Source organism: Pteropus medius, unplaced genomic scaffold (genome assembly GCF_902729225.1).
Source record: "Pteropus medius unplaced genomic scaffold, Ma_sr-lr_union100, whole genome shotgun sequence".
NCBI classification, from domain to species: domain Eukaryota; kingdom Metazoa; phylum Chordata; class Mammalia; order Chiroptera; family Pteropodidae; genus Pteropus; species Pteropus medius.
This window is the reverse complement of record NW_024354503.1, coordinates 10,166,236-10,176,459: the sequence shown is the minus strand read 5'-3', so window position 1 is coordinate 10,176,459 and position 10,224 is coordinate 10,166,236. Positions and strand designations below refer to the sequence as shown.

Here is a 10,224-nt window from a genome sequence, read left to right as displayed (position 1 = left end):
ACTTGAACTATGTTATAAATTCCTTTCTATTGAAAGCATATTGTATCCATTTAGGTCAAACTCTTGAACTGCTTTGTAAATTTTCTATATTAGTCTTCTCCTACCAGTTCTTTATATATATGGGCAATCAATAGCTATTTGTTACTCATCCATGGAAGATTAGAAGGTTCATTGGCTTGGGAACAGACAATAATATATTTGAGTCCAGCCTCTATTACATAACAACTGTGTGATTTTGAGCAAGTTGCTTCTTTCAATCACCATTTTACCTGTTAAATACCTACAATAATACAGGAAGTCCTTACTTAATGTCATAGACAGATTCTGAGACTTTAAGCAAAATGACATATAATGTAAGCAATTTTATCATAGACTTTGACATAAACAACTGTTATAAACAAGAGTTAAGTTCCTATAACATCTCATCAACATTATAATGAAACAACATTGAACAAAATGGTGTTATTTGAGGATCTACTGTACCTACCTCATATTTTATGATCTAATAGGTAATAGATATAATGTATCCTATAGAGTGCATCATAGATTCTTAATGTGTCAGCCACTTTCTTTCCATTGCTTTTTGATTCTTTCATGGGCAGCTATTCCCTTTCATCATACTTGTAGCCTTTTTATAAACAATGGAGACATCTTGTCTTTGTTTGCATTATATATGCTTTAATTTTCATATAAATCATTTCATTTTTTATTAAATAAGAACCAGCTCTTTTATTCAGTCTGAATTAGTAGTTATTAGCCTTCATTAAAGTTCTATACATCTGAGAAACATTATACATTCTCATCAATAACTATTGTTCTCCTATTGAGATTCTCACCTGAGAGTGGGATTTGGCATGGAGAAAAAATACATACTCCGTGAAAAAGCAGATGAGGAGCTCCAAAAAGGGAGAGCAGCATGTGTAGTTTGAAAAGCCCTCCAGGTGATTTAGAGATCTACTCCCAATTATAGACTGTTGCTTCCCCTTTTCCTCGTCCTCACTGAGATCCCTAGATACTATTAGTAAATGTTCTGATGCATGTATTACTGACAGTAAAATAAATTCTTTTATTTTTTCTTCTTTTTCTTCTTTGAGGCAAGTCATCACTCACTAACAATCCTTTTTTTCTATTAAAATTGTTCTAAGCTGCTTTTTTCTTTTTCTATTTTCAAATCTGACAATGGTCTGACCTCATTTGCTTTTTGAGCCAGGCAGATTTCTTTTTCTATTTCTTTAATCAATTTCTTTAGTTTAAGCTTAATGTTAATTTTATGTACTTTGTATTCAAATGTTCATCTTCAGTCGAATTCATTGTGACAATGACTGTAATTATTACATTTTATTTTTCAGCCCTTTGGTATCACTTACTAATGTAATGCACTTGCTGGCAAACAAAGACATGTTTCAGTTGTTCTTCATTAATTCTGATCCTTATTTGCAAATTGAGTTTGCACACACTGACTACAGGATGGCCATGAGATACAGCAGCCTCAGTATAATACCTCTTCGCATTACTGTCCTAAAGAAATGTGTGTTAGATATTTAACAGGCTTCATTTAGTTATAACAGTTTGAATACCCAAACTGTCTTTACAAAAAGGAATTTAGTGGCTCATGAGATATGAGAAGCTCAGAGATTTGAAAGAAGAGCCAACGGGAATGAAGACAATTCTGAGATCTGCAGTGACTAGAACTAATAACTCATTCCTTTTGCCTTGTCCCTTCTATAGCTACCCATCTGTCATCTCTTCTTGTCTTTGAGAGGTTTTATTCTTTCCCACCAGAATCAATATTATCTTGCCCTCTCATTCATCTCCTACCAGCTCCACAACCCAGATACAATGCACCTTCATATACAGCTCCTGACAGAATAATTCCCAGGAAGCCTCTGATTGGCTCAGTGTGGGTCTCTTACCCTTCTTTGGACTAAATCATTTTAGACGGGAGAATGCAGCAATACAATTTGTAACATGTTCACCCTTGTAGATACAAGGCAGAGTACCATGAAAAGAAGGCCTACAGAATCACTTGATTGAAAATGGAGAGAATAAATTCTCAAGGATGAAGGAACCACATTAGACAAACAACATCATGTCCACCACTGATATTAATCATAGATGTGAAAGTTCACATTAAATTATATGGCATGAGGCCTTCAACTTTTCTGACAAGAATTAGACAAAAGGATACTTGGCTAAAATATACTATTTTAATTGACATTTTATTTCTTCAAGGAAACAATTTCAACTTTGTTACAGTCAAGAAAGAGCATAGGTATTTTCCAAATGAAAACAGAGTTTAATTCAAAGTTATATTAAATTAAGGTGAATTTCTCTTAAAAAAAATGACTAGTGGTCAAATATGGTCTCATTAACAAGGTAACCAGAAGGCTATGCACAAAGACCAGCGTACTTTGAAAGAAGCCTATGCTTTGGTGTAGAGGCCAGATCCAAGGGAGGCTTAAAGAGTCCTACAAATATTACAGTTCTGAACCAGCGGCACTCGGCAAATAACGCAGTGCAGATTAAAATTAGTTTCTCTGCCAATGTTTTGAGCAAAATAATGAAATGTTTTGAGCATTAGATGACTAGGTACAGCCAAGGCTTATCTTTCTCACATCCCAAACCTATAAGAAGTTGAGAATAACATTAACAAGATAACAAAACATCTCTTGAGTTGTGACTTAAAGTAAAAGAAACTGATTCTGGCTGCTCAAAGTGTCGTCCACAGACTGGCAGCATTGACATTCCCAGGGAGAACCTTTGGCCCTGAAGACAAGACTTCCAACAACTTTAAAAATCTGAGAAGCACTGATCTAGAGTAAACCTATGAAAGCATCAACCAGAAGGCAGGTTATGTTGTTATGTCAAGCAATCTAAACTAAATGTAAACACTGGGAAATGGCTTTGGCCAGCCTGACGAAAAACAATCAGAAGAATGGTGTTTCCTACATTAGACTTCAGGTCTCAAAAGGCAGAGTTCTAAACAGAAACAAATCCCCCCGTCTCAAATAACAGTGGCCATTATTACTAAGACTACATTTATATGAGGACACACCTACAAACTGAAATGGGGAACCTCAGTAACAGTATCTTTGAGTGGGAAGCTCTATTCCTGTATGTGTATGTAGACACATTCTCACACGTGCATGCATGCCTGGGCTTGTTGTCAGTGTGTCTGTCTGACGTTTCTGCCATCTTCCTGTTGCTTCTCCCACCCCATCTCCTAGATGTTCTCCATAACTGACATCTTCTGGCACAACTTTCCCTTCAACTTCTCCTGCCAGGAAGAAATAAAAACAAGGAGATTTGGCTAATAATGCTTCCTCAATTTATATTTTGTTACATTCAAGGAACAAGTGTAGGTACTTTCTAAATCAAAACACAGTTTAACTGACTACAATTCAAATCAAAGTTATGATAAATGAAGGTATATTTCCCTTAAAAAATGACTAGTGGACAATCATCTTTAAAATGCTATGCTCTTTTAATTTAAAACATTAAAAATATATATGTATATATATTTGCATTACTCATCTTTGGAGATCAAGAAAATGAAAAATAACTGATTTTTTCATCCCATCTATAAAGCATTTATTTCAAACTTGTGCATTTATTTAAATCTAAACTGGAGTCCAAACACACTAGCATTAAAATACATTGCTAATTGCAATATTAAAATATAATTTTCATCATTTATTTTTAATAGATTTCTTTAGAACACCTGTCATTAAAAGAAAAAACTATATAGACCGAATGAAAAGAGAAAGGGTCCTTAGTTATAAATATTTTACAATAAACTTTAACAGATCCAGTTATCATTAAGATTCTATCAAAAAGCAAACAGGTTGGGGCAAATAGACCTGCCCAACTTGTTAACTAATCCCTGGCTCAAACAGGTGTTGCTATTGCTGTAGGAAAAGCTATAATATATGATACTATATATTAGCATGTAGTACTCCATAAAATTGGCAGAAATTTCAGGTAGAAACAAAGAACCATAATTCTCCTCCATCGACACCCAAGGAAATAAAATTTTCCCACCATGAAACAAGTTTGAGCTCCTGCCAGTCTATCATATTAAGCTGTAATTGACCTATGACATAAAGATTTAATAGGAGGGAACACATGCATATAAGTACAGACAAGATGATATTACAAGATTTCAACCTTGTGGCTGCCTTCTAAAGTGAAGTTCAGAGTTAAGTAGACTGTATCTATCACAATAGCCTGTGTTGGTAGGAGAAATTAAAGGAACATAAACCTTCTGGTATATACAATAACTTTTCTTCCTCCTTGGTTGTGAGGGAGCCAAGTCTAAGAACAGAGAATAAAGATCTGGTCCGGAATCTTTTTTTATCAAACTGGCAAGCAATGCAGTTCACAGATGGGGGCTTTGCCACTTCTCTCACACCTTTATTCAGTAACAGCTGAGCTGATTCATTCTGCACCTGCCACAGCTTCTGGAGAAGTTTCAGAGGAAGGCCAAAGAACATTAAAATATAGCTGACTAGCCAGAAGAAAATGAAGATTATTATATCTTTAATGGGTAGAAAATATTATCTCATTGAAACTTTCTTTTACACACGGTTGTTTCTTCAATGCTTAAAGTTTGTAAAAGAAAATAATAAAAAGTGATATAGTTTTCTTGAGCATGGAAGCAAAGCTTAGCATGGTTGATTGTTTCTTGTTTGCTTTTCTGATTGTTCATAACTAATATTTTTCTCTAAAAACTTATTCTAAAAAATTTTGATAATACTAATATGCTAAAAAAAGAATCTATTATCCTACCACTCAGAGATAACTACATTGTGTTGGACAACTTCATAAACTTTCTATCTATGCACAGATTTTTTTAAGTGGCTCCTACTATACATAGTAGATTGTAATATGATTTTTAATATTTAGTGGTATACATCTATAATGTCATTTTAATGGCTGCCTGATATGACATCAAGTGGAGTATAATTTAGCTAAGTAATTACCTATGTTAGACATTTAGTTCATTTCCAATTATTTACTATCATAAATAACATTGTAATGAACTTGCTTGTACATAGCGCTTTGTACTCTCTGTCCTAAGAGTAAAATTATTAAGTTAAAAGGAATGCATATTTCAACATACAAGTTGGTTTTGAGGTAAACTTTTCCTTATCACTATATAAATTGCTTCTCACTTCCCAAGAAATGGGTTGCTCTCAACCAATGGTGGCCAGGGTGGGTTGAAAGAACAAAATATATTTATAGTACATTTAGAGGGTCTCAGATGAAAGGCTACTCATCACTGATATTTCTACTCACCCTTTTTGAACCTTATGTTCTTAATATGATTAGGAAAAATCCAAGTAGTCTCCCTTAACTTTGAAGGTGGTATGAAGGGTAAGTCTCATGCAGTACCAGCTAGATAATTTGCAGAGCTCACTGCAAAATGAAAATGAAGAACCCCTTGTTCAAAAATTTTTGAGAATGTCAAGACAGCAACAGTAGAGCATTAAACAAAGCATGGACTCTTCTGAGCACAGGGCCCTGTGCAACTGCACATGTCTCAGGTACACAAAGTGGCCCTCGTCTCATGCTCACCTGGGAGTCACCTTCCTGATCACTTGGTCATGTACTGCCAATTGTCAGACCTACAGTTTTATATCTCAGAAATTCATATTCTTGAACTTCTTTTGCAATTGCTGATATAACCATTTGTTACTTCCCCTTAATTATATCCCATCACACTTTCCATATACTTTACACAGAGAAAAACATCATTCTAATTCTATAAACAAATAATGTCTTCATCTGTCAGTGAGCAGTTTAAATTTACAACAAACACACTTAACCTAGTAAAGATGAGGCTTTCATAAAAATAACATTGAAACACAAACCTCATTCACTAATGCTATTATTCCACACCCTAAAAGTTTTTGTATGTTAATAAGTACAGTTTCAAATCAACAAACACAACATTTTTTTTTTAAGTTTTTAATTTAAAAAGTTCTGCTCTGTGTGTTCACATTGAATTAAAGAACTCAATGCAAAACTAAAGGAAATCAGGCAATGGTCTGGAATTCAGCAGCCAAGAGATATTTTATATGCAATGCCACTTTTTCTACTGCTTTTGGCCTGGTTTCCATGGAAATGTATATTTGCTGCAAGCCAAGATTTTTTTGTGGTCTTAACTACAGAAAGAAAAAAAAAGTAGAAATAAATGCAGAGAGATAGTCAGAAGAAATGTTGATCTAAAATATGGGTGATGAAGCCTTAGAAAGTGAATGAAATTCTGACTGGCCCATCAAGTCCTGAATACTCTGTGAGTAAACCAATTTCTGAACATGGGTACATTAGCACAAATGTGTTAAAATATGTTTTAGGTATAATCTTAGCCTTTGATTATTTATTCATTAAATAGAGCTATATTGGATGCCTACTATATACCAGACATCATGTTATGTGCTAGGGTTACAGACGTGATTAGTTTATTTTTATGTCTGGCAAAAAAAGGTTAAAGAAGTTAACTTATTCAACATTCAACAAAGAATTATAGGGCATTTTCTTAGTGTTGGGCTCAGGAGAATACAAAAACAAATATGAAAACAAGTAAGACCGTAAGAGTATAAAATGGAATGGTGAAGATGTAGAGCACTCAGAATTACAATTTAATGCAATAGGATAAGGCTCCACTGAACAGGCTATAGCTTTCCACAGGTATATTCCATACAATTTAATGCAAAATATGAAAGTACTCTAAATTTGGTTTTAACTATAGGATGCAAAAAAAAACTGAGTTGCATGAGTAAGTAATATAAGAGAAAATGAGAGAGTAAAGAAGTAGACAAATAATTTAGCAGCGGGGAAAGAGAGAACGTAAGGGAAAAAATTCTAGGAGAAGGGCAGAGAAGAAGAGAAATAAAGAGTAAAGGACTAAGACAAACTATTATAAAGAACCAGAGATAATAGGGTCAATTTCTTCAAGAAAGAGAGAAATGTAAAAAGATGGAGGTTTGTGAAACAGCATTAGAACAAAAACAGGATAGTGAGCTTATTCTATAATTTCCTGGGTTCATCATGTAATAGATCAAATTAGGACCAATCTTCAGGGAGGGACAGCTGTGGAAATGCTCTCCAGTTCTTGGAAGGCAATGGTCCCATATGGAGTATGTAGGATGATAGCACATAGAACAGGAGGCATGCAGGATACACAATCGAAAAATTGCATTCTTTGTAACTGCCAACTTTTACACCTTTGTTTGGTCTAACAAAAGTAATTTGTTCAAAGAGTGATTTAGAATAAAATCTATGTCAAATTTTTTCCTATTAGGATTTTCTTTTTATTATCAGAAGCAGATTTGAAACACAACCTTTATTATTTAAAATCAAATCAAATATTTAATACTTTTATGATGAGTGCCATCATAGCTGTCCTAGATATAGAAAAGCACTTGTTCATGGACCAAGTAGTTACCAAGGAGATTGAATCAATAAATATATCATTTGTTAAAGATGCCAAGATTTCTTATGAAATATGATATTGGCAGACAGCTCATTTTGGATTGTTACTTGGGTTTGCATTTAAAACCATGTTAGCAGACTGATCTCTACAATTTCTGTCTAAACACTCCTTACTCAGATGCTTCAAGAATATGTGTTCACACTATTATCTAAAAACCACTACCTCAATAGAGAGAACTACTTCTAGTCAGAAAATTCAAACAAGCCAAAGATGAGTCAGTCTTTTTTTTTTTTATAAATGTATATTAGACCAGGATGGAGATTTAAACACTAATGAATAATGTTTTATCACTATGATGCTTAGCAGAGAACTCATAACCAGGTATAAACTCTAGAAATTAAAATATGATTTAAAAAAAATTTTGACTTTATATTTCAAAAATAACCTAACACTGCTGTTCTCTGGATGAGAAGAAGATGAATCCTAAGGCTAGAGAGTATTACAGTAATTACAGCCTACCACACGATGTGGTTATCTTTCCTACTTATACCAGCCACACACATACCACCTCGCTACCACCACTGCCACCCTTTGCTAGTTTTAGTTTCTCTTTGGTCTACAACAGATTAGCTTCTCATAAAACACATCCATGATAGTCACTCCTTTCACTGAAATAAAGTTTTGTTCTGTGACAAACTAAATTCTGTAATTTATAACACACTGAAAGAGCTCTGGATGAGTCTAACACATTTGGACTCTAAAAGCAACTTCAGATTGTTCCAACTTGGTAGAGCAGAAAATGTGAACACTGGAGTGTGTATCTGATCTTTGACCAAAGCAAACAGAATCTTTTGCAACATTCAAACAGCAGTCTGCAGAGTCACAGGCCTAATGGTTGCAGAAAAAAACCTCCCAGAGCATCCTTTAATCTAAATACAGAAATGAAATGAAATGTTTGTCATCCCACATATACACACAAATGTTTCTATCATAGTGGATTTCCTATAAAGCAAGTGCTTATGGCATCAGGTAATTGTGACACTATCTTAGAAATGCTCATCCTTTAAGTCTTTTGTTGGCTTTGTGCTCACATCTCTTGTAGGAACTTTTCTCTGTTAAACCATTTTTATTTCCAACTGCCCACCAACTATTTAAGAAATGTCCAGTTATGCAAACTCACTATAGAAAACCATCTTTCGTTTCTCCTCTTAGAATTCAAAGTACTTTTGTTTAAGTCCTATCAGTATTATTATTATTGGATCCAAAAATACAAACCTTTTAAACATAGGGAGAGAGGGTTGAGCTGGAGGGTGGAAGTCAGGGAGAGGCTCCTTTCTTGGTAATCTTAGCTGCACATGTCAAGATTTTTGGAGGTTGTGCTGCTTAAATTTTGGAAGGAAACACTTGTACTCATCTCCTTCATGATGATGATTTGAAGAATTAACCATAGAGATCCTTCACCCTGAAAAATATCCCTAGGGTTTCTCGAAAAGAAAGGGCTTATGAAAGTGAGTAGTTATTTTTCACTGTCTCTCAACCCATAATGCAGAAAGTTCTCATGTCTGGTTTGCAAATTGCATTTGCTGAATTTCTGTGGCAGCCTGTCAGACAAAGAAAGAAGGGGTTTTGTAAACTGAGATTAACTAAATAGTGTGGTCTAATCCCGCCTAGTTTGTGTTTATGCATGCTTCATTGTGGGATTTACAGCCTTAGCTCATGGAAAGACAGAATAAACGCAATGAACACAAAGAATCCAGGCTTTGTGTTTCTGGAATTAGGATCAGGTTCAGGTGGGAATCCATTGGAAGATTTATCTGAAAACAAGATATAGAAATAGAGAAAGATAGAAAAAAGTCAAACTTCCTCTTGGCTTTCATCAATATCCCTTAAATTTATCTCAAAAAAGAAAGAGCAACATCCTGACATATGCTCACTATAATAACGGACACACTGACAGACATCTTTGATAGAAAGTAGTTCTCAGTCTTGTTCTTTCCCTACATTGGTTTCCTCCCTTTCTGACCCTAATTCCCTGCTACTAGAAGCTCTAACCCAGTGCTACAGGTCTATTTTTTTCTCTGCCATGCATCTGGAAGATTCTTGTACTTATAACCCATCAGGCTTGTCAGTGAAGACATGGCAGTAATTGACAGAGGGCAGTGACTATGTCCTGAAAGGTTAAGAGTAGAATGTAAGCTATGTCTAAAATGTTCCCACCAAGTCTATTCTGCCTTATTAAGCTATTTCAAAGAATGCATTCATTCTTCTCCACACCAGATCAAGTTGACTGATAAGGTGCTTTTATTATTTCTTCTCACCTGGATAAGAAGGGGTATATTTGTTATGAGAGGTCCTTTTGTTGGACGGGTATATGTCCTTTGTGTTCATGTTTTCCTTTGGTCCTTCATTGCTTCCTGGATTTTATAAGCTTTCACCTTGGGAGAGCTGAGGACAGCTGGAGAGCAGGATGGTAATACTTTTAGCCACACAAAAGTGGTAGGATAAAAAAAAACCCTACATATTTGTGTCCTTATTGCATTCTTACCTCATAAATGATCTTGTCAGTGATATAATAAAGCTGGAAGAAAAAGGAGCAAATTTGCTTTGTTTAATATTGTGAAAATAATATAAAATAATCTGAGGAATATACAGAAATCTTTATGAACTAGACCAGCCATTAGAAATTGCACTAAATAATATCCCATAATGTAAAATACTACATAGCCTTTAAAATGCATGAAGAACCAGGACATTTACATTTAACAATACAGAAAAATGTTCCCATT

At 34.6% G+C, this 10,224-nt stretch overlaps 1 long non-coding RNA gene across 2 annotated transcripts; it reads right to left on the bottom strand.

The window, feature by feature from the left end:
- Window positions 1-2,200: 2,200 nt before the first annotated feature.
- LOC120596254 (uncharacterized) lies at window positions 2,201-10,020 on the bottom strand. Of its 2 annotated transcripts, XR_005651122.1 has the most exons (5): window positions 9,984-10,020; window positions 9,757-9,893; window positions 8,714-8,900; window positions 5,299-5,418; window positions 2,201-3,277 (listed from the first exon to the last, which is right to left on the bottom strand). It is a non-coding gene; the product is annotated as an uncharacterized LOC120596254 (long non-coding RNA). The 2 variants fall into 2 exon arrangements; XR_005651121.1 differs by lacking the exon at window positions 9,984-10,020 and having other exon boundaries at window positions 9,757-9,936.
- Between the last annotated feature and the right edge of the window lie 204 nt (window positions 10,021-10,224).